This window comes from Arachis stenosperma, chromosome 6 (assembly GCF_014773155.1).
Source record: "Arachis stenosperma cultivar V10309 chromosome 6, arast.V10309.gnm1.PFL2, whole genome shotgun sequence".
NCBI classification, from domain to species: Eukaryota; Viridiplantae; Streptophyta; class Magnoliopsida; order Fabales; family Fabaceae; genus Arachis; species Arachis stenosperma.
The window spans coordinates 64,082,887-64,107,647 of NC_080382.1; the positions used below are offsets into that span (position 1 = coordinate 64,082,887).

A 24,761-nucleotide genomic window follows, 5' to 3' on the forward strand; every position below is an offset into this window, starting at 1 on the left:
GCTTCATGATTGCTCCAAGGTATTTAGCAACTTGCTCTTCAGTGACATACTCATCCTCTTCAGAGGAAGAATACTCATCCTCTTCAGAGGAAGAATACTCATCAGAGCTCATGAAAGGCAGAAGTAAGTCCAATGGAATCTCTATGGTCTCACTTTGAGCCTCAGATTCTCATTGTTCCTCATTGGGGAACTCAGTGGAGGTTAGTGCACGCCCACTGAGGTCTTCCTCAGTGGCGTTCACTTCCTCTCCTTCCTCTCCAAATTCGGCCATGTTGATGGCCTTGCACTCTCCTTTTGGATTTTCTTCTGTATTGCTTGGGAGAGTACTAGGAGGGAGTTCAGTAACTTTCTTGCTCAGCTGTCCCACTTGTGCCTCCAAATTCCTAATGGAGGACCTTGTTTCAGTCATGAAACTTTGAGTGGTTTTGATTAGATCAGAGACCATGGTTGCTAAGTCAGAGTGGCTCTGCTTAGAACTCTCTGTCTTTGCTGAGAGATGATGGAAAAGGCTTGCCATTGCTAAACCTGTTTCTTCCACCATTATTGTTATTAAAACCTTGTTGAGGTCTTTCTTGATTCTTCCATGAGAAATTTGGGTGATTTCTCCATGAAGAATTATAGGTGTTTCCATAGGGTTCTCCTAGGTAATTCACCTCTTCCATTGAAGGGTTCTCAGGATCATAGGCTTCTTCTTTAGATGAAGCATCCTTAGTACTGCTTGGTGCGCTTTGCATTCCAGACAGACTTTGAGAGATCAAATTGACTTGTTGAGTCAATATTTTGTTCTGAGCCAAAATGGCATTCAGAGTGTCAATCTCAAGAACTCCTTTCTTCTTATTAGTCCCATTTTTCACAGGATTCCTTTCAGAAGTGTACATGAATTGGTTATTTGCAACCATTTCAATCAGCTCTTGAGCTTCTGTAGGCGTCTTCTTCAAATGAAGAGATCCTCCAGCAGAGCTATCCAAAGACATCTTTGATAGTTCAGAGAGACCATCATAGAAAATACCTATGATGCTCCATTCAGAAAGCATGTCAGAAGGACATTTTCTGATTAATTGTTTGTATCTTTCCCAAGCTTCATAGAGGGATTCTCCATCCTTCTGTCTGAAGGTTTGGACTTCCACTCTAAGCTTACTCAATTTTTGAGGTGGAAAGAACTTTGCCAAGAAGGCATTGACTAGCTTCTCCCATGAGTCCAGGCTTTCTTTAGGTTGTGAGTCCAACCATGTCCTAGCTCTGTCTCTTACAGCAAAAGGGAATAGCATAAGTGTGTAGACTTCAGGGTCAACCCCATTAGTCTTGACAGTGTCACAGATTTGCAAGAATTCAGCTAAAAACTGATGAGGATCTTCCAATGGAAGTCCATGAAACTTGCAATTCTGTTGCATTAGAGAAATTAATTGAGGCTTAAGCTCAAAGTTGTTTGCTCCAATGGCAGGGATAGAGATGCTTCTCCCATAGAAGTCGGGAATAGGTGCAGTGAAGTCACCCAGCACCTTCATTGCATTGTTGGCATTGTTGTTGTTTTCGGCTGCCATGTCTTCTTCTTCTTTGAAGAATTCGGTTAGGTCCTCTATAGAGAATTGTGCCTTAGCTTCTCTTAGCTTTCGCTTCAAGGTCCTCTCAGGTTCAGGGTCAGCTTCAACAAGAATGCCTTTGTCTCTGCTCCTGCTCATATGAAAGAGAAGAGAACAAGAAAATGTAGAATCCTCTATGGCACAGTATAGAGATTCCTTGAGGTGTCAGAAGAACAGAAAAATAGAAGAAGGAGGTAGAAGAATTCGAACTTAATCAGAGAGAGTTCGAATTGTGCATTGAGAAGGAGTGGTACTCCATAAATAGAAGGATGTGGGAAAGAGGGGAAGAGAATTTTCGAAAATTAAGTTAAAAGAAATTGAAAACATTTTGAAAAACACTAATTAATTTTCGAAATAAGAGTGGGAAAGAAATCAAGTGATTTTGAAAAAGATTTTGAAATTAGAAGTAAAAAGATTTGATTGAAAGCTATTTGAAAAAGATGTGATTAAAAGATATGATTGAAAAGATATGATTTGAAAATAATTTTAAAAGATATGATTTTAAAAATTAATGACTTGCCTAACAAGAAAAGATATGATTCAAACATTAAACCTTTCTCAACAGAAAAGGCAATATACTTGAGATGTTCAATCAAATCATTAATTGTTAGTAAGTATCTTTGAAAAAGGAAAGAAATTGATTTTGAAAACATTTGATTGAAAAGATATGATTTGAAAAAGATTTGATTTTGAAAAACTTTGAAAACTTGAAAAAAATTGATTTGAAAACAAAATCCTCCCTCTTGTGCCATCCTGGCGTTAAACGCCCAGAATGGTATCCATTCTGGCGTTTAACGCCCAAAATGCTACCTTTTTGGGCGTTAAGTGCCCAACCAGGTACCCTGGCTGGCGTTTAAACGCCAGTCTGTCCTTCTTCACTGGGCGTTTTGAACGCCCAGCTTTTTCTGTGTAATTCCTTTGCTGCATGTTCTGAATCTTCAGTTCCCTGTACTATTGACTTGAAAATAGAACCAAGATCAAATAAACAATACATGCAAGACACCAAACTTAAAATTAGACACTAGACTCAAACAAGAAACATAAAATATTTTTGGTTTTTATGATTTTGTAATTTTTTGTGCTTTTTCGAAAATTATATGAAAAGAAAATAAAAGTTTCAAAATTCTCAATTTGGATTCCAGGAATCATTGCAATGTTAGTCTAAGACTCCAGTCCAGGAATTAGACATGGCTTCACAGCCAGCCAAGCTTTCAAAGAAAGCTTCGGTCCAAAACACTAGACATGGCCAATGGCCAGCCAAGCCTTAGCAGATCATTGCTCCAATAGCAAGATTGATAGAAATCAACAGGCTCTTGTGATGATAGGTTGAAACCTCGGTCCAATAAGATTAGACATGGCTTTACAGCCAGCCAGACTTCAACAGATCATCATGAAACACTAGAATTCATTCTTAAGAACTCTGAAGAAAAAAAAAATACCTAATCTAAGCAACAAGATGAACCGTCAGTTGTCCATACACAAAACAATCCCCGGCAACGGCGCCAAAGACTTGGTGCGCGAAATTGTGATCACTACACAACTTTGCACAACTAACCAGCAAGTGCACTGGGTCGTCCAAGTAATACCTTACGCGAGTAAGGGTCGATCCCACGGAGATTGTTGGTATGAAGCAAGCTATGGTCACCTTGTAAATCTTAGTCAGGCAGACTCAAATGGGTATAGTGATATACGAATAAAGCATAAAGATAAAGATAGAGGTACTCATGTAATTCATTGGTAGGAACTTCAGATAAGCGTATGAAGATGCCTTCCCTTCCGTCTCTCTGCTTTCCTACTGTCTTCATCCAATCCTTCTTACTCCTTTCCATGGCAAGCTTATGTAGGGTTTCACCGTTGTCAATGGCTACCTCCCATCCTCTCAGTGAAAACGTTCCTATGCTCTGTCATAGCATATGGCTAATCAGCTGTCGGTTCTCGGTCAGGCCGGAATAGAATCCATTGATTCTTTTGCGTCTGTCACTAACGCCCCGCCTGCTAGGAGTTTGAAGCACGTCACAGTCATTCAATCATTGAATCCTACTCAGAATACCACAGACAGGGTTAGACCTTCCGGATTCTCTTGAATGCCGCCATCAGTTCTTGCCTATACCACGAAGACTCTGATCTCACGGAATGGCTGGCTCGTTTGTCAGGCGAGCACTCGGTTGTCAGGCGATCAACCATGCATCGTGTATCAGGAATCCAAGAGATAAACACTAGAGCCTTGATTGCTTGTAGAACAAAAGTGGTTGTCAGTCACTTTGTTCATAAGTGAGAATGATGATGAGTGTCATGGATCATCACATTCATCAAGTTGAAGAACAAGTGATATCTTGGACAAAGAACAAGCGGAATTGAATAGAAGAACAATAGTAATTGCATTAATACTCGAGGTACAGCAGAGCTCCACACCTTAATCTATGGTGTGTAGAAACTCCACCGTTGAAAATACATAAGAACAAGGTCTAGGCATGGCCGTGAGGCCAGCCTCCCAATGATCTAAGAACTAGATGTCCAAAGATGAAAATACAATAGTAAAAGGTCCTATATATAGAAAACTAGTAGCCTAAGGTGTACAGAGATGAGTAAATGACATAAAAATCCACTTCCGGGCCCACTTGGTGTGTGCTTGGGCTGAGCAATGAAGCAATTTCGTGTAGAGACTCTTCTTGGAGTTAAACGCCAGCTTTTATGCCAGTTTGGGCGTTTAACTCCCATTTTGGTGCCAGTTCCGGCGTTTAACGCTGGGAATTCTGAAGGTGACTTTGAACGCCGGTTTGGGCCATCAAATCTTGGGCAAAGTATGAACTATCATATATTGCTGGAAAGCCCAGGATGTCTACTTTCCAACGCCGTTGAGAGCGCGCCAATTGGGCTTCTGTAGCTACAGAAAATCCACTTCGAGTGCAGGGAGGTCAGAATCCAACAGCATCTGCAGTCCTTTTCAGTCTCTAGATCAGATTTTTGCTCAGGTCCCTCAATTTCAGCCAGAAAATACCTGAAATCACAGAAAAACACACAAACTCATAGTAAAGTCCAGAAAAGTGAATTTTAACTAAAAACTAATAAAAATATACTAAAAACTAACTAGATCATACTAAAAACATACTAAAAACAATGCCAAAAAGGGTACAAATTATCCGCTCATCACAACACCAAACTTAAATTGTTGCTTGTCCCCAAGCAACTGAGGATCAAATGAGATAAAAAGAAGAGAATATGCAATGAACTCTAAAAACATCTATGAAGATCAGCATTAGTTAGATGAGCGGGGCTTTTAGCTTTTTGCCTCTGAACAGTTTTGGCATCTCACTCTATCCTTTGAAATTCAGAATGATTGGCTTCTTTAGGAACTCAGAATCCAGATAGTGTTATTGATTCTCGTAGTTAAGTATGATGATTCTTGAACACAGCTACTTTTTGAGTTTTGGCCGTGGCCCAAAGCACTCTGTCTTCCAATATTACCACCGGATACATACATGCCACAGACACATAATTGGGTGAACCTTTTCAGATTGTGACTCAGCTTTGCTAGAGTCCCCAATTAGAGGTGTCTAGGGTTCTTAAGCACACTCTTATTGCCTTGGATCACAACTTTATTTCTTTCTTTCTCTTTCTTTTTCTCTTTCTTTTTTCGTTTTTTTTTTCACTTGTCTTCTCTTTTTTTTTTTTGTATTCACTGCTTTTTCTTGCTTCAAGAATCATTTTTATGATTTTTCAGATCCTCAGTAACATGTCTCCTTTTTCATCATTCGTTCAAGAGCCAACATTCATGAACCACAAATTCAAAAGACATATGCACTGTTTAAGCATACATTCAGAAGACAAAAGTAATGCCACCACATCAAAATAATTAAACTGCTATAAAATTCAAAATTCATGCAATTCTTTTTCTTTTTCCATTAAGAACATTTTTTTTTTTAGAAAGATGATGGATTCATAGGACATTCATAACTTTAAGGCATAGACACTAAGACACTAATGATCACAAGACACAAACATAGATAAACATAAGCACTAAAATTCGAAAAACAGAAAATAAAGACAAGGAGATTAAAGAACGGGTCCACCTTAGTGATGGCGGCTCTTTCTTCCTCTTGAAGATCCTGTGGAGTGCTTGAGCTCCTCAATGTCTCTTCCTTGTCTTTGTTGCTCCTCTCTCATGATTCTTTGATCTTCTCTAATTTCATGGAGGATGATGGAGTGTTCTTGATGCTCCACCCTTAGTTGTTCCATGTTGGAACTCAGTTCTCCTAGGGAGGTGTTCAGTTGCTCCCAATAGTTTTGTGGAGGAAAGTGCATCCCTTGAGGCATCTCAGGGATCTCATGATGAGAGGGGTCTCTTGTGTGCTCCATCCTTTTCTTAGTGTTGGGCTTATCCTCATCAATGGGGATGTCTCCCTCTGGGGATGTCTCCCTCTAACTCCAACTGAATAACAGAGGTGACAAATGAGATGAGGAAAGGCTAACCTTGCTAAGGTAGAGGACTTGTCCGCCACCTTATAGAGTTCTTGGGCTATAACCTCATGAACTTCCACTTCTTCTCCAATCATGATGCTATGAATCATGATGGCTCGGTCTAGAGTAACTTCGGACCGGTTGCTAGTGGGGATGACTGAGCGTTGGATGAACTCCAACCATCCTCTAGCCACGGGCTTGAGGTCATGCCTTCTCAATTGAACCGGCTTGCCTCTTGAATCTCTCTTCCATTGTGCGCCCTCTTCACATATGACTGTGAGGACTTGGTCCAACCTTTGATCAAAGTTGACCCTTCTAGTATAAGGGTGTTCATCTCCTTGCATCATGGGCAAATTGAATGCCAACCTCACACTTTCTGGACTAAAATCCAAGTATTTCCCCCGAACCATAGTAAGATAATTCTTTGGGTCCGGGTTCACACTTTGATCATGGTTCTTGGTGATCCATGCATTGGCATAGAACTCTTGAACCATCAAGATTCCGACTTTTTGAATGGGGTTGGTAAGGACTTCCCACCCTCTTCTTCGGATCTCATGTCGGATCTCCGGATATTCACCCTTTTTGAGTGAAAAAGGGACCTCAGGGATCACCTTCTTCAAGGCCACAACTTCATAGAAGTGGTCTTGATGCACCCTTGAGATGAATCTTTCCATCTCCCATGACTCGGAGGTGGAAGCTTTTGCCTTCCCTTTCCTCTTTCTAGAGGTTTCTCCGGCCTTGGATGCCATAAATGGTTATGGAAAAACGAAAAAGCAACGCTTTTACCACACCAAACTTAAAAGTTTTGCTCGTCCTCGAGCAAAAGAAGAAAGAAGATAGTAGAAGAAGAAGAAATGAGGAAGAAGGGAATGGCTTTTGTGTTCGGCCAAAGAGGGGGAGAAGTGGTGTTTAGGTTGTGTGATGATGAAGGGGTGAAGAACGGTATATATAGGAGAGGGGGGAGGGTAAAGTTCGGTCAAGTGAGGGTGGGTTTGGGTGGGAAAGTGGTTTGAATTTGAATGGTGAGGTAGGTGGGGTTTTATGAAGGATGGATGTGAGTGGTGAAGAGAAAGAAGGGATTTGATAGGTGAAGGGTTTTTGGGGAAGAGGTATTGAGGTGATTGGTGAATGAGTGAAGAAGAGAGAGAGTGGTGGGGTTGGTGGGGATCCTGTGGGGTCCACAGATCCTGTGGTGTCAAGGAAAAGTCATCCCTGCACCAAATGGCTTTCAAAATCATGTTTTGAGCCATTTCTGGCGTTAAACGCCGCGCTGGTGCCCATTCCTGGCGTTTAATGCCAGATTCTTGCCCTTTTCTGGCGTTTAACGCCAGTCTGGTGCCCCTTTCTGGCGTTAAATGCCCAGAATGGTGCCAGACTGGGCGTTAAACGCCCAATTGCTAGCCTCACTGGCGTTTAAACGCCAGTGGGTTCTTCCTCCAGGGTGTGCTATTTTTCTTCCTGTTTTTCATTCTATTTTTGCTTTTTCAATTCATTTTGTGTCTTCTTATGATCATCAACCTACAAAAAACATAAAATAACAAAGAGAACTAGATAACATATATCATTGGGTTGCCTCCCAACAAGCGCTTCTTTAATGTCAGTAGCTTGACAGATGGCTCTCATGGAGCCTCACATTTTCTCAGAGCAATGTTGGAACCTCCCAACACCAAACTTAGAGTTTGAATGTGGGGGTTCAACACCAAACTTAGAGTTTGGTTGTGGCCTCCCAACACCAAACTTAGAGTTTGACTGTGGGGGCTCTGTTTGACTCTGATTTGAGAGAAGCTCTTCATGCTTCCTCTCCATGGTGAAAGAGGGATATCCTTGAGCCTTAAACACCAAGGATTCTTCATTCACTTAAATGATCAGTTCACCTCCATCAACATCAATCACAGCCTTTTCTGTGGCTAGGAAGGGTCTGCCAAGGATGATGGTTTCATCCTTGCACTTCCCAGTCTCTAGGACTATGAAATCAGCAGGGATGTAATGGTTTTCAATCTTCACCAAAACATCCTCTACAAGTCCATGAGCTTGTTTTCTTGAGTTGTCTGCCATCTCTAATGAGATTCTTGCAGCTTGCACCTCAAAGATCCCTAGCTTCTCCATTACAGAGAGAGGCATGAGGTTTACACTTGACCCTAAGTCACACAGAGCCTTCTTGAAGGTTATGGTGCCTATGGTACAAGGTATTGAAAACTTCCCAGGATCTTGTCTCTTTTGAGGTAATTTCTACCTAGACAAGTCATCCAGTTCTTTGGTGAGCAAAGGAGGTTCATTCTCCCAAGTCTCATTTCCAAATAACTTGTCATTTAGCTTCATGATTGCTCCAAGGTATTTAGCAACTTGCTCTTCAGTGACATACTCATCCTCTTCAGAGGAAGAATACTCATCAGAGCTCATGAAAGGCAGAAGTAAGTCCAATGGAATCTCTATGGTCTCACTTTGAGCCTCAGATTCCCATGGTTCCTCATTGGGGAACTCAGTGGAGGTTAGTGCACGCCCACTAAGGTCTTCCTCAGTGGCGTTCACTTCCTCTCCTTCCTCTCCAAATTCGGCCATGTTGATGGCCTTGCACTCTCCTTTTGGATTTTCTTCTGTATTGCTTGGGAGAGTACTAGGAGGGAGTTCAGTAACTTTCTTGCTCAGCTGTCCCACTTGTGCCTCCAAATTCCTAATGGAGGACCTTGTTTCAGTCATGAAACTTTGAGTGGTTTTGATTAGATCAGAGACCATGGTTGCTAAGTCAGAGTGGCTCTGCTTAGAACTCTCTGTCTGTTGCTGAGAAGATGATGGAAAAGGCTTGCCATTGCTAAACCTGTTTCTTCCACCATTATTGTTATTAAAACCTTGTTGAGGTCTTTCTTGATTCTTCCATGAGAAATTTGGGTGATTTCTCCATGAAGAATTATAGGTGTTTCCATAGGGTTCTCCTAGGTAATTCACCTCTTCCATTGAAGGGTTCTCAGGATCATAGGCTTCTTCTTTAGATGAAGCATCCTTAGTACTGCTTGGTGCGCTTTGCATTCCAGACAGACTTTGAGAGATCAAATTGACTTGTTGAGTCAATATTTTGTTCTGAGCCAAAATGGCATTCAGAGTGTCAATCTCAAGAACTCCTTTCTTCTGATTAGTCCCATTGTTCACAGGATTCCTTTCAGAAGTGTACATGAATTGGTTATTTGCAACCATTTCAATCAGCTCTTGAGCTTCTGTAGGCGTCTTCTTCAAATGAAGAGATCCTCCAGCAGAGCTATCCAAAGACATCTTTGATAGTTCAGAGAGACCATCATAGAAAATACCTATGATGCTCCATTCAGAAAGCATGTCAGAAGGACATTTTCTGATTAATTGTTTGTATCTTTCCCAAGCTTCATAGAGGGATTCTCCATCCTTCTGTCTGAAGGTTTGGACTTCCACTCTAAGCTTACTCAATTTTTGAGGTGGAAAGAACTTTGCCAAGAAGGCATTGACTAGCTCCTCCCATGAGTCCAGGCTTTCTTTAGGTTGTGAGTCCAACCATGTCCTAGCTCTGTCTCTTACAGCAAAAGGGAATAGCATAAGTCTGTAGACTTCAGGGTCAACCCCATTAGTCTTGACAGTGTCACAGATTTGCAAGAATTCAGCTAAAAACTGATGAGGATCTTCCAATGGAAGTCCATGAAACTTGCAATTCTGTTGCATTAGAGAAATTAATTGAGGCTTAAGCTCAAAGTTGTTTGCTCCAATGGCAGGGATAGAGATGCTTCTCCCATAGAAGTCGGGAGTAGGTGCAGTGAAGTCACCCAGCACCTTCCTTGCATTGTTGGCATTGTTGTTGTTTTCGGCTGCCATGTCTTCTTCTTCTTTGAAGAATTCGGTTAGGTCCTCTATAGAGAATTGTGCCTTAGCTTCTCTTAGCTTTCGCTTCAAGGTCCTCTCAGGTTCAGGGTCAGCTTCAACAAGAATGCCTTTGTCTCTGCTCCTGCTCATATGAAAGAGAAGAGAACAAGAAAATGTAGAATCCTCTATGGCACAGTATAGAGATTCCTTGAGGTGTCAGAAGAACAGAAAAATAGAAGAAGGAGGTAGAAGAATTCGAACTTAATCAGAGAGAGTTCGAATTGTGCATTGAGAAGGAGTGGTACTCCATAAATAGAAGGATGTGGGAAGAGGGGAAGAGAATTTTCGAAAATTAAGTTAAAGAAATTGAAAACATTTTGAAAAACACTAATAATTTCGAAAATAAGAGTGGGAAAGAAATCAAGTGATTTTTGAAAAAGATTTGAAATTAGAAGTCAAAAGATTTGATTGAAAGCTATTTTGAAAAAGATGTGATTAAAAAGATATGATTGAAAAGATATGATTTGAAAACAATTTTAAAAGATATGATTTTAAAAATTAATGACTTGCCTAACAAGAAAAGATATGATTCAAACATTAAACCTTTCTCAACAGAAAAGGCAATATACTTGAGATGCTCAATCAAATCATTAATTGTTAGTAAGTATCTTTGAAAAAGGAAAGAAATTGATTTTGAAAACATTTGATTGAAAAGATATGATTTGAAAAAGATTTGATTTTGAAAAACTTTGAAAACTTGAAAAAAATTGATTTGAAAACAAAATCCTCCCTCTTGTGCCATCCTGGCGTTAAACGCCCAGAATGGTATCCATTCTGGCGTTTAACGCCCAAAATGCTACCTTTTTGGGCGTTAAACGCCCAACCAGGTACCCTGGCTGGCGTTTAAACGCCAGTCTGTCCTTCTTCACTGGGCGTTTTGAACGCCCAGCTTTTTCTGTGTAATTCCTCTGCTGCATGTTCTGAATCTTCAGTTCCCTGTACTATTGACTTGAAAATAGAACCAAGATCAAATAAACAATACATGCAAGACACCAAACTTAAAATTAGACACTAGACTCAAACAAGAAACATAAAATATTTTTGGTTTTTATGATTTTGTAATTTTTTTGTGCTTTTTCGAAAATTATATGAAAAGAAAATAAAAGTTTCAAAATTCTCAATTTGGATTCCAGGAATCATTGCAATGTTAGTCTAAGACTCCAGTCCAGGAATTAGACATGGCTTCACAGCCAGCCAAGCTTTCAAAGAAAGCTTCAGTCCAAAACACTAGACATGGCCAATGGCCAGCCAAGCCTTAGCAGATCATTGCTCCAATAGCAAGATTGATAGAAATCAACAAGCTCTTGTGATGATAGGTTGAAACCTCGGTCCAATAAGATTAGACATGGCTTTACAGCCAGCCAGACTTCAACAGATCATCATGAAACACTAGAATTCATTCTTAAGAACTCTGAAGAAAAAAAAATACCTAATCTAAGCAACAAGATGAACCGTCAGTTGTCCATACACAAAACAATCCCCGGCAACGGCGCCAAAGACTTGGTGCGCGAAATTGTGATCACTACACAACTTTGCACAACTAACCAGCAAGTGCACTGGGTCGTCCAAGTAATACCTTACGCGAGTAAGGGTCGATCCCACGGAGATTGTTGGTATGAAGCAAGCTATGGTCACCTTGTAAATCTTAGTCAGGCAGACTCAAATGGGTATAGTGATATACGAATAAAGCATAAAGATAAAGATAGAGGTACTCATGTAATTCATTGGTAGGAACTTCAGATAAGCGTATGAAGATGCCTTCCCTTCCGTCTCTCTGCTTTCCTACTGTCTTCATCCAATCCTTCTTACTCCTTTCCATGGCAAGCTTATGTAGGGTTTCACCGTTGTCAATGGCTACCTCCCATCCTCTCAGTGAAAACGTTCCTATGCTCTGTCACAGCATATGGCTAATCAGCTGTCGGTTCTCGGTCAGGCCGGAATAGAATCCATTGATTCTTTTGCGTCTGTCACTAACGCCCCGCCTGCTAGGAGTTTGAAGCACGTCACAGTCATTCAATCATTGAATCCTACTCAGAATACCACAGACAGGGTTAGACCTTCCAGATTCTCTTGAATGCCGCCATCAGTTCTTGCCTATACCACGAAGACTCTGATCTCACGGAATGGCTGGCTCGTTTGTCAGGCGAGCACTCGGTTGTCAGGCGATCAACCATGCATCGTGTATCAGGAATCCAAGAGATAAACACTAGAGCCTTGATTGCTTGTAGAACAAAAGTGGTTGTCAGTCACTTTGTTCATAAGTGAGAATGATGATGAGTGTCACGGATCATCACATTCATCAAGTTGAAGAACAAGTGATATCTTGGACAAAGAACAAGCGGAATTGAATAGAAGAACAATAGTAATTGCATTAATACTCGAGGTACAGCAGAGCTCCACACCTTAATCTATGGTGTGTAGAAACTCCACCGTTGAAAATACATAAGAACAAGGTCTAGGCATGGCCTTGAGGCCAGCCTCCCAATGATCTAAGAACTAGATGTCCAATGATGAAAATACAATAGTAAAAGGTCCTATATATAGAAAACTAGTAGCCTAAGGTGTACAGAGATGAGTAAATGACATAAAAATTCACTTCCGGGCCCACTTGGTGTGTGCTTGGGCTGAGCAATGAAGCAATTTCGTGTAGAGACTCTTCTTGGAGTTAAACGCCAGCTTTTATGCCAGTTTGGGCGTTTAACTCCCATTTTGGTGCCAGTTCCGGCGTTTAACGCTGGGAATTCTGAGGGTGACTTTGAACGCCGGTTTGGGCCATCAAATCTTGGGCAAAGTATGGACTATCAATATTGCTGGAAAGCCCAGGATGTCTACTTTCCAACGCCGTTGAGAGCGCGCCAATTGGGCTTCTGTAGCTCCAGAAAATCCACTTCGAGTGCAGGGAGGTCAGAATCCAACAGCATCTGCAGTCCTTTTCAGTCTCTGGATCAGATTTTTGCTCAGGTCCCTCAATTTCAGCCAGAAAATACCTGAAATCACAGAAAAACACACAAACTCATAGTAAAGTCCAGAAAAGTGAATTTTAACTAAAAACTAATAAAAATATACTAAAAACTAACTAGATCATACTAAAAACATACTAAAAACAATGCCAAAAAGGGTACAAATTATCCGCTCATCAATAATCTCATGACTTGGGCTAGAGCTTTGATGCACTTTATTTGCTTGATTTAAGGACAAAGGAAGCAAGGAAGAACCACGTTAGTAGCCACGTTAATCTAGTTAACGTGACCACTAACGTGGAATGGGAATGAGCTTGCAACGTTAATGAGAAAAGTGGTCACTAATAATGCCTTCGAAGCCATCATAAGCCGACGTTAATTGCCACGTTAACTAGGTTAACGTGGTAGTTAACGTGGAGATAAAGAGAGCTCCAGCATTAGTGGTAAACGTGAACACCACTAACGCTCCAAGAATTGGCAATGAGCCACGTTAAGAGTCATGTTAACTTAGTTAACGTGAACTCTAACGTGGAAGAGAGGAACAATGCCAATGTTAGTGACACTCACCTTTGTCACTAACGTTGGATCAAGCTAGCATTGCCCACGTTAGTGGTCACGTTAAGACCACTAACGTGAAAGTCAACGTTGAGCTAAGATTGATGAGCCAACGTTAGTGACACTCACCTTTGTCACTAACGTTGGAGATGGCATTTACTACCACGTTAGTGGCCACGTTAACTTAGTTAATGTGAGCTCTAACATGGAGAGTATGGGTGTTTGGAGCATTAGTGACAAAAGTAAGTGTCACTAACGCTCTCAAAGATAGTCATGCCCACGTTCAGAGTCACGTTAGTTGAACTAACGTGAACTCTAACGTAGGGAAAGAAGGGCACAAGGCAACGTTATTGGGAAAGGTGAGTCCCAATAATGCTTGCGAAGGTTTATAAGACAACGTTAGTGGTCACGTTAGTGCCACTAACGTTGAAGTTAACGTGGACTAAATGGGGTTGGAACATTAGTGAAAAAGGTGATTGCCACTAACGTTCTCGAATCCACAATTTCACTTAACGTTAACATCACTAACGCCCATGCCTAACTCACACTCTTCTGCAAGCTGAGCCCACTAAAGATTGTAACCGCTTCAACTCAAGATCTAAGGCCCACATCCAAGACTTGAAGAACTCACTTGAAGATCAAGAGAAGTAGTATATATAGGAGTAGTTTTGAATTATAGAGAAGCTGGACACTTTGGAGAACTACCCTCTGTATATTTACTCTTCTGCATTTTGAAGCATGTACTCTTTTCTGCCATTTTTTATTTCTAGAGCTATGAACAACTAAACCCCTTTCATTGGGTTAGGGAGCTCTGTTATAATTTGATGGATCAATTATAGTTTTCATTCTTCTTCTTCTTTCTTCTCTTTTGATTTACTATAAAGCTTTCGATCTTAATTCAATTGGTTAGTTGTCTTGGAAAAGAAACTCTCCATAATTGGATCTCCTCTGAGCCTTGGAAAAGGGATGAGGAGATCATGCTAGAAATGCTTTCTCATGTTGGACCAAATTGGGGTCTGGGCAGATATAGTGACATGTAATCCTCCCAACACTTTGATTTGGAAATACATGTGGTATAATCAGTGACCACACTTCATCTCTTCCCATGAGCAATTAAATCAAGGAATTGGGCAATTGTTCAAGCTTAGAGAGATTGGGTTGCCAAGGAATTGGAACCCAATCACTTAAGATTGCCAAGAAGATTAATAGATTCTTTGATTGAGGAAGAGATGAAAATAAATTTGATCCGGAGAATACAACATCTCCTGAGCCCAATGAATTCCCCATTTCTGACCTACCCATTCTCTTTACTTTCTGCCATTATTTCCATGCTCATTTCCTCAAATTTCCATTTAAGATTCTGCACTTTATTTTCTGCCATTTACTTTCCTGCCATTTAATTTTCTGCAACTCTCAAACTATATTCTCTTTAGCTCAACTAGCATACTCTTCCAACTAAAGTTGCTTGACCAATCAATCCCTGTGGGATTCGACCTCACTCTATTGTGACTTTTTTACTTGATGACAATTCGATATACTTGCCGAAGGGAAATTTGTTGAGAGACAAGTTTTCATGCATCACTAGTCCATAAGCCTGTTTCATTGATTTGTCTACCATTTCTAGTGAGATTCTTGCAGCTTGAACCTCAAAGATTCTCAGTTTCTCCATTACAGAGAGTGCCATGAGGTTTATGCCTGACCCCAGGTCACATAGAGCCTTCTTAAAGGTCATGGTGCCTATGGTACAAGGTATTAAGAACCTTCCGAGATCCTCTTTCTTTTGAGGTAATGTCTGCCTAATCAAGTTATTCAGTTCATTGGTGAGCAAGGGGGGTTCATCCTCCCAAGTTTTATTACCAAATAACTTGGCATTTAGCTTCATGATTTCTCCAAGGTACTTAGCAACTTTCTCTTCAGTAATATCTTCATCCTCTTCAGAGGAGGAATACTCATCAGAGCTCATGAATGGCAGAAGTAGGTTCAATGGAATCTCTATGGTCTCTAGATGAGCCTCAGATTCCTTAGGTTCCTCAAATGGGAACTCCTTTTTGTCCAGAGGACGTCCCATGAGGTCTTCCTCACTGGGATTCATGTCCTCCTCCTCCTCTCTAGGTTTGGCCACACCAAGTAAGGTTATGGCCTTGCACTCTCTTTTTGGATTCTGTTCTGTATTGCTTGGGAGAGTACTAGGAGGAGTTTCAGCGATTCTTTTACTTAGCTGGGCCACTTGTGCCTCCAAATTTCTAATGGGGGACCTTGTTTCATTCATGAAACTTAGAGTGGCCTTAGATAGATAAGAGACTATGTTTGCTAAGCTAGAGGGGCTCTGCTCATAATTCTCTGTCTGTTGCTGAGAGGATGATGGAAAAGACTTGCTCTTGCTAAACCTGTAAAAGCCTTGTTGAGGCTTTTGTTGATCCTTCCATGGGAAATTTGGATGATTTCTCCATGATGGATTATAGGTATTTCCACAGGCTTCACCCATGTAATTCACCTCTGCCATTGCAGGGTTCTCAGGATCATAAGCTTCTTCTTCAGAAGATGCTTCTTGGTGCACGAAATTGTGATACACAATGGCGCCAAAAACTTGGTACGCACAATTGTAATCTCAACTCTTTTTCACAGCTTCGCACAACTAACCAGCAAGTGCACTGGGTCGTCCAAGTAATAAACCTTACGTGAGTAAGGGTCGATCCCACGGAGATTGTCGGCTTGAAGCAACCTATGGTCATCTTGCAAATCTCAGTCAGGCAAATTCAAATTGTTATGGAGTTTTAATAATTTAAAAGATAAATAAGCATAAAATAAAGATAGAGATAATTATGTAATTCATTGGTGGGAATTTCAGATAAGCATATGGAGGTGCGTTATTCCTTCTGAATCTCTGCTTTTCTATTGCCTTCATCCAATCCTTCATACTCCTTTCTATGGCAAGCTGTATGTTGGGTGTCACCATTGTCAATGGCTACTTCCCGTCCTCTCAGTGGAAATGGTCCTCTATGGTTTCTGTACGGCTAATCAACTGTCGAATTGCTCGTCTCGGATGAAAAATACCATGCACAGATATCGTATGGCTAATCAGCTGTTGGTTCTCAATCGTGTAGGAATAGGATTTACTATCCTTTTGCGTCTGTCACCACGCCCTACAGTCGCAAGTTTGAAGCTCGTCACAGTCATCCCATCCTAGATCCTACTCAGAATACCACAGACAAGGTTTAGACTTTCTGGATCTCAGGAATGCTGCCAATGGATTCTAGCCTATACCACGAAGATTCTAATCTCATATTCAGATGCCCCATTGTTAGATGGGAGTCGATGTGAATCGTTGATTAGAAACCTAAGAGATACACATTCAAGCTTGTTTTTATGTAAAACGGAAGTGGTTGTCAATCACGCATTCATAAGTTAGAATAGTGATGAGTGTCACATAATCATCACATTCATCATGTTCTTGTGTGCAAATGAATATCTTAGAATAAGAATAAGCATGAATTGAATAGAAGAACAATAGTACTTTGCATTAATATGCGAGGAATAGCAGAGCTCAACACCTTAATCTATGGTGTGTAGAAACTCCACCGTTGAAAATATATAAGTGAAAAGAGGGTAGGCATGGCCGAATAGCTAGCCCCCAAAACATGAACAATGGTCCAAAGATGTTCAAAAATCTCCCTATTACAATAGTAAAAAGTTCTATTTATACTAAACTAGTTACTAGGGTTACAGAAACAAGTAAATGATGCAGAAATCCACTTTTGGGCCCACTTGGTTTGTGCTTGGGCTGAGCATTCAAGCTTTCATGTGTAGAGGTCTTCCTTGGAGTTAAACGCCAGTTTGTAACTTGTTTCTGGCATTTAACTCTGCTTTGCAACTTATTTCTGGCGTTTAACGCCAGAATAGGGCAGAAAGCTGGCGTTAAACGCCAATTAGCATCGTGTAAACTCGGGCAAAGTATGAACTATTATATTCCTGGAAAGCCCTAAATGTCTACTTTCCAACGAAATTAAGAGCGTGCCATTTGGACTACTGTATCTCCAAAAATTCCATTTCGAGTGCAGGGAGGTCAGAATCCAACAGCATCTACAATCATTCTTCAGCCTCTGAATAAGATTTTTGCTCAGGTCCCTCAACTTCAGCCAGAAAATAACTAAAATCAAAGAAAAACACACAAACTCATAGTAAAGTCCAGAAATGTGAATTTTGCTTAAAAACTAATAAAAATATACTAAAAAGTAGCTAGATCCTACTAAAAACTACCTAAAATCAATGCCAAAAAGCGTATAAATTATTCGCTCATCACTTCTTTAGTACTGTTGGATGCATTTTGCAATCCATTCAGACTCTAAGAAATCATATTGACTTGTTGAGTCAACATTTTTTTCTGAGCCAATATGGCATTCAGAGCATCAATTTCAAGAACTCCCTTCCTCTAAGGCGTCCCATTACTCACAGGATTTCTTTCAGAGGTGTACATGAACTGGTTATTTGCAACCATTTCAATGTGTTCCTGAGCTTCTGCAGGCATTTTCTTTAGGTGAATAGATTCACCTACAGAATGGTCCAATGATATCTTAGACAATTCAGACAGACCATCATAGAATATATCCACGATGGTCCATTTTGAGAGTATGTCAGAAGGACACTTTTTGGTCAGTTGCTTGTATCTTTCCCAAGCTTCATAGAGAGATTCACCTTCTTTCTACTTGAAGGTTTGAACATCCACTCAAAGCTTGCTCAGCTTTTGAGAAGGAAAGAATTTGGCTAAGAAAGCCGTGACCTACTTATCCCAAGAGTTCAGGCTATCTCTAGGTTGAGAGTCCAACCATATTCTAGCTCTGTCTCTTACAGCAAAAGGGAAAAGCATAAGCTTATAGACCTCGGGATCAACTCCATTGGTCTTAACAGTATCATAGCTCTGCAAGAATTCAGTAAAGAACTGAAAAGGATCTTCTGATGGAAGTCTATGAAACTTGCAATTCTGTTGTATCAGAGAAACTAATTGAGGCTTTAGCTCAAAATTGTTTGCTCCAATGGCAGGGATTGAGATGCTTCTTCCATGGAAGTTGGAATTTGGTGCAGTGAAGTTACCAAGCATCTTCCTTGCATTGTTGTTGGGTTCAGCCATTACTTCTTTTTTGAGATTCTCTGTAAGGTTTTCTTTGGATTGTTGTGCTTTAGCTTCTCTTAGCTTCTTCTTCAGATTCTTTTCAGGTTTAGGATCTGCTTCAACAAGAATGTCCTTGTCCTTGCTCCTGCTCATATGAAAAAGAAGAGGGCAGAAAAGGAAGAGGAATCCTCTATGTCACAGTATAGAGATTCTTTTATGTAAGTAGAAGAAGAAAAGAATAGAAGAATGATGTAGAGAGAAGAGATGAAGAATTCGAACACAGAGAGGGAGAGATGGTTCGAATTTTAAGAAAAAGAGAAGAGTGTTAGTGATTGAATAAATGAATAGAAGAAGATGAGAGAGAGAGTTTTCAAAAATAATTAAAATTAAAAGAAAAATATTTTTGTTTTTATTTTAAAATTTAGTTAGAATTCGAAAATTAATAAAGGGAATAAAATTAAAAGTTAAAACAATTAGTTAAATAAAAAGATTTTTGAAAAAGAGGAAGGTGATTTTTGAAAATTAGATAGAGAAAATTAGTTAGGTGGTTTTGAAAAAGATAAGAATTTTAAAATCAAACAAAAAGTTAAGTAGTTAATTGAAAAAAAGATTTGAATATCAATTTTGAAAAGATAAGAAGTTAGAAAAGATTTTGAAATTGATTTTGAAAAAAGATATGATTTGAAAAAGATATGTTTGAAAAGATATGATTGAAATTTATTTTGAAAAAGATTTAATTTTTAAAATCAGAATTAATGACTTGACTCATAAGAAATCAAAAGATATGATTTTAAAACTTAAAGTTTGAATCTTTCTTAACAAGAAAGTAACAAACTTGAAATTTTTGAATCAAAACATTAATTGTTAGTATTAATTTCGAAAAATATGAGGTGAAAATAGGAAAAAGATTTTGAAAAGTTTTGAAAAAGATTTTTGAAAATTTTCGAAAAACAAAGGAAAAAAATGAAAAAGATTTGATTTTGAAAAAGATTTTGAAAAGATAAATTTTTGAAATTGAAATCTTGACTTGACTAACAAGAAACAACTTATTTTAAAAATTTTTGACTAAGTCAACCCAAAGATTTCGAAATTTATGAGTGAAATAAGGAAAATATATTTTTTTGATTTTTTAATTTTATTGTGGAAAGAGAAAAACCACAAAATGACTCAACACATAAAAATTTTGGATTAAAACAAATGATGCATGCAAGAACACTATGAATGTCAAGATGAACACCAAGAACACTTTGAAGATCATGATGAACATCAAGAACTTTATTTTTTTGAAAAATTTTCAAGAAAAGAAAAATATGCAAGACACCAAACTTAGAGATTTTTCATGTTTAAACACTATGAATTCAAAAATGCATATGAAAAACAACAAAAGACACAAAACAAGAAAATATGAAGATCAAACAAGAAGACTTACCAAGAACAACTTGAAGATCATGAAGAATACCATGCATGAGTTTTCGAAATTTTTTTTTTTAGATAAATTAAAACTTGCAATTGACACCAAACTTAAAAATTGACACTAAACTCAAACAAGAAAACACAAATTATTTTGTTTTTTATGATTTTATTAATTTTTGGATTTTTCGAAAATGTCTTTTTGGAAAAATGTAAACAAAGAAAAAAATTTTGAAAAAATTTTGAAAAAATTTTGAAAATAAAATAAAGGTTGAAACAAGAAAATTACCTAATCTGAGCAACAAGATGAACCGTCAGTTGTCCAAACTCGAACAATCCCCGGCAACGGTGCCAAAAACTTGGTGCACGAAATTGTGATCTCAATGGCGCCAACAACTTGGTACGCACAATTGTAATCTCAACTCTTTTTCACAACTTCGCACAACAGCAAGTGCACTGGGTCGTCCAAGTAATAAACCTTACGTGAGTAAGGGTCGATTCCATGGAGATTATCGGCTTGAAGCAAGCTATGGTCATCTTGTAAATCTCAGTTAGGCGGATTCAAATGGTTATGGAGTTTTGATAATTAAAAGATAATTATACATAAAATAAAGATAGAGATACTTGTGTAATTCATTGGTGGGAATTTCAGATAAGCGTATGGAGATGCATTATTCCTTCTGAATCTATGCTTTTCTACTGTCTTCATCCTATCATTCATACTCCTTTCCATGGCAAGTTGTATGTTCGGGTATCACCGTTGTCAATGGCTACCTCCCGTCCTCTCAGTGAAAATGGTCCAGCTACGGGTTACGTAGGGCTAATCATCTGTCGGTTCTTACTTGTGTTGGAATAGGATCCAGTGATCCTTTTACATCTGTCACTATGCCCAACAATCATGAGTTTGAAGCTTGTCATAGTCATCCCATCCCAGATCCTACTCGAAATACCACAGACAAGGTTTAGACTTTTTGGATCTCAAGAATGCTGCCAATTGATTCTAGCTTATACCACAAAGACTCTGATCTCAAGGAATTGAAGGCTCTGTTGTCAGGAGAGGCAATCAAACGCATGGATCAGGAATCCAAGAGATATGCATTCAAGCTTGTTTTCATGTAGAACGGAAGTGTTTGTCAGGCACACATTCATAAGTTGAGAATGGTGATGAACGTCACATAATCATCACATTCATCATGTTCTTGTATGCGAATGGATATCTTAGAACAAGAATAAGCATGAATTGAATAGAAAACAGTAGTAATTGCATTAATACTCGAGGAACAGCAGAGCTCCACACCGTAATCTATGGTGAGTAGAAACTCCACCATTGAAAATACATAAGTGATAATGGTGTTCATTGGTTTCGGCCCCAGAGAGGGAACTAGAATAACCAAGACGACTAATACAATAGTAAAAAGTCCTATTTATAATGAACTAGTAACATAGGGTTTACAGAAATAAGTAAATGATGCAGAAATCCACTTTTGGGGCCCACTTGGTGTGTGCTTAGGCTGAGAATTGAAGCTTTCACGTGTAGATACTTCTCTTGGAGTTAAACGCCATTTTGCAGCCTGTTTTGGGCGTTTAACTCTAGCTTGTAACCTGTTTCTGGTGTTTAACGCCATAATAGGGCAGGAAGTTGGCATTTGAACTCTAGTTTGCATCATCAAAACTCGGGCAAAGTATGGACTATTATATATTGCTGGAAAGCCATGGATGTCTACTTTTCAACGCAATTGAGAGCGCGCCATTTGGGTTTCTGTAGCTCCAAAAAATACATTTCGAGTGCAGGGAGGTCAGAATCCAACAACATCAGCAGTCCTTTTTCAGCCTCTGAATCAGATTTTTGCTCAGGTCCCTCAATTTCAGCAAGAAAATACCTTAAATCACATAAAAACACAAAAACTCATAGTAAAGTCCAGAAATGTGAATTTTTCTTAAAAACTAATAAAAATATACTAAAAAGTAGCTAGATCCTACTAAAAACTACCTAAAAACAATGCTAAAAAGCATATAAATTATCCGCTCATCAGCAGTCCTAAGCACCTCAGAGCAACCAACAGCAGACCCCTCAGATTACTTACCCCACTTCCTCTTCTAATGACGAGTTACTACACTCGATTGATCAAAGACAGAAGACCATTGAGAATAACCTCACTTTTACCTTGAACGGTTTGAACTCTACCTTGCAAGCTCTTGTCTCACAGATTGGATCACTAAATAACTCCAACAACCAGCCTTCAAACTCTAGTGGAATTCCTTCTCAACCTTTACCCAACCCCAAGGGTTGCATCAATGCCATCACTTTGAGGTCCGGAACCACACTGCCAAAGAGGAATCCTGAGAAGCCAAGCCCACATGAACACGCCTCAGCTGAGGATATGGTTGAAGTGGAGGATGTTGAAGAGGAAGATGAAGTACAAGACATAGTTGAGGAGAAAGTAACTCAACCTGAGAATAGCGCATCTAAGACAGCTAAAGCTACCAGAGACGCGATCCTTATTCCGTTTCTACACCTTGCACGGAAGCCTAGAAAGCAGATGGAACTTGACCCAAAAATGGTAGAAATCTTCAAAAAAGTTGAGGTAATTGTTCCCCTTTATGATGTTATTCAGTAAGTAATTAAATATGCAAAGATTCTAAAAGATTTATGCATGCATAAGGATAAAATTAATGAATTAGAAACTATTCCTTTAGGTAGTTCTATATCTGCTTTATTGGGGGATATACCTGAAAAATGTGGTGACCCAGGTCCATGCATGGTTAACTGTATCATTGGGGGTGTAATATTTTCTAACTGCATGTGTGATTTAGGAGAGTGCATGAGTATTATTCCTTTGTCTATATATGATGCTTTGAGGCTCCCTCCCTTAAAAAGGTCAACAGCTCGTTTTGTGTTAGCAGATAAAAGCATTATTACAGTGGTTAGAATCGCTGAGGACGTGCTGGTGAGCATTAAGGGACTCACATTTCTCATTGACTTCTACATATTGGAGATGCCCCAAAATGACTCAGGAAGACCTTCATCCATCTTGCTCGAAAGACCATTCCTGAAGACCTCAAAGTTCAAGCTGGATGCATTCTCAGGAACTTATTCCTTTGAGATAGACGACCGATGATGACAAGTCATCATATACCCATTTTTCAAGCTAATTTCACTTGTTTTGTTAGCATTTATGCACTTTCTTGCATCCTAAGTAAGTGATTTGGAGTGAAAATGCATAACTTCTTTAAATCAAGCAACCACCATGAAATTAATGTTAAATCATAAGGTTTAAGCTAATTTTAATTGAATTTTAATTGATTTATAAGCCTTATGAATTTAGTGATACTTGGAGTGGTTGTTTTGGTTTATTGTAGGTGAAGAAAAGAATAAAAGAGAAAAGCGTGGCTTAAGAAAGCGTAACCAAAGGAGAAGAAAGTGTGGTCAAAGGAAGGAAAAGTGTGCCGCATGCAATGGGGGAGGCAAGCATTGCCCTCCACAAGGGCACACTGCCCTCTAGGAGGGAAACATAAGGGAACAAGGCAAAGAAGGCAACTCTGCCCTGCCCACTACAAGGGCAGAGCACAAATTTGTGCCTTGGAATCAAGAAGAAGAAAATGTTGCCCTGCCCTCCACAAGGGCAGTATCGGGCTCACAAGGGGAGAAAATCAAAGGAAAATATCTCCAAATGCTTGCCACAAGAGTTGATCACGGGACCATGAGGAAGCAAGGAACTAAGTGCCATCACCGTGCCAAGAAAGCCAAAGAAAATGAATAAGCTTGTGTAGCAGCCAGGATTCGAACGCGGGACTTCATTTTGGAAACACTGCCCTGCCCTCCGCGAGGGCAGGGCAGCATTTTGTTGGTGCATGACTCTGGCGCACCAAGGCTCGATTCTGGCGCACCATGGCATGATTATGGCAGCATCAGCACGCACCGTGGCACATCTCTGGCACACCAATTTTTCCTGCCCTGCCCTCCGCGAGGGCAGGGCAGCGTTCTGCGCACCAAGACCGCACCAGCCCGCACCAAGCCGCACCAAGCACCATTTTCTGCCCTGCCCTCCGCAAGGGCAGGGCACCCTCCTGGGAGCTATTATTTTTGGGCCGAAAATTCAATTTAAATCCCCATTTAATTCATTTCTTCACCAAATCAAAAGCCCATCCAAATCCCAAAATCCAAGAATAGAAAGTGTATAAATAGGAGCTAGTTTGATGTAATTAAAAACTTTTTAGCTTTGCTTTTGAATTTTGCACTTTCTTTGAGCTTTGAGCTTTTGCACTTTCCTTGAGAAACTTTACTGAGATTTCAGAGAATTAGGGAGGAGAATTGATCTCTCTTCTTCCTCGTTCTTGCTTGGGTCTTTTTAATTTCCTTGTTTTGATTCTTGGGTGTTAAGAATTGAGGAAATTCTGTCTCAATCTCCACTCAAGAAATCTTTAGTTTCTTTTCTGCATAATTGAATCTATTTACATTCTCTTTACTGTTTCTTCTTCTATTTCTTGTTAATTGCTTTGAGCACTTGGATCTAGGAAGGTAATTGAGATCTAGGCTCTGCTACCTAGTCTCTTGAGCCCTGAGATCCCAATTTACTTTTGGTTCTTCTATGAACCTTGCTGCACTTTAATTTCAATTCCTGTTTGAATCCTAATTATTTCTAATTCAATTTCTGCTCTATTGATTGTTGCAATTCACATTCTCTTGTTTAAATTCTGCAATCCCTGTCCTCAAATCCCTTTTATATTCAAGCAATTTATATTCCTTGCAATTTAAGTTACTGCAATATACATTTCTTGCACTTTAAGTTTCAGTCATTTACTTTCTTGTTC

General features: G+C 39.5%; 2 non-coding genes across 2 annotated transcripts; both read left to right on the forward strand.

Annotated features, from left to right (window-relative positions):
- The first annotated feature begins 1,028 nt into the window (after positions 1–1,028).
- LOC130937242 (small nucleolar RNA R71) lies at positions 1,029–1,136 on the forward strand. Its single transcript, XR_009068467.1, has one exon. It is a non-coding gene; the product is annotated as a small nucleolar RNA R71 (small nucleolar RNA).
- An 8,220-nt stretch (positions 1,137–9,356) lies between these two features.
- On the forward strand, positions 9,357–9,464 carry LOC130937243 (small nucleolar RNA R71). Its single transcript, XR_009068468.1, has one exon. It is a non-coding gene; the product is annotated as a small nucleolar RNA R71 (small nucleolar RNA).
- Positions 9,465–24,761: the final 15,297 nt, after the last annotated feature.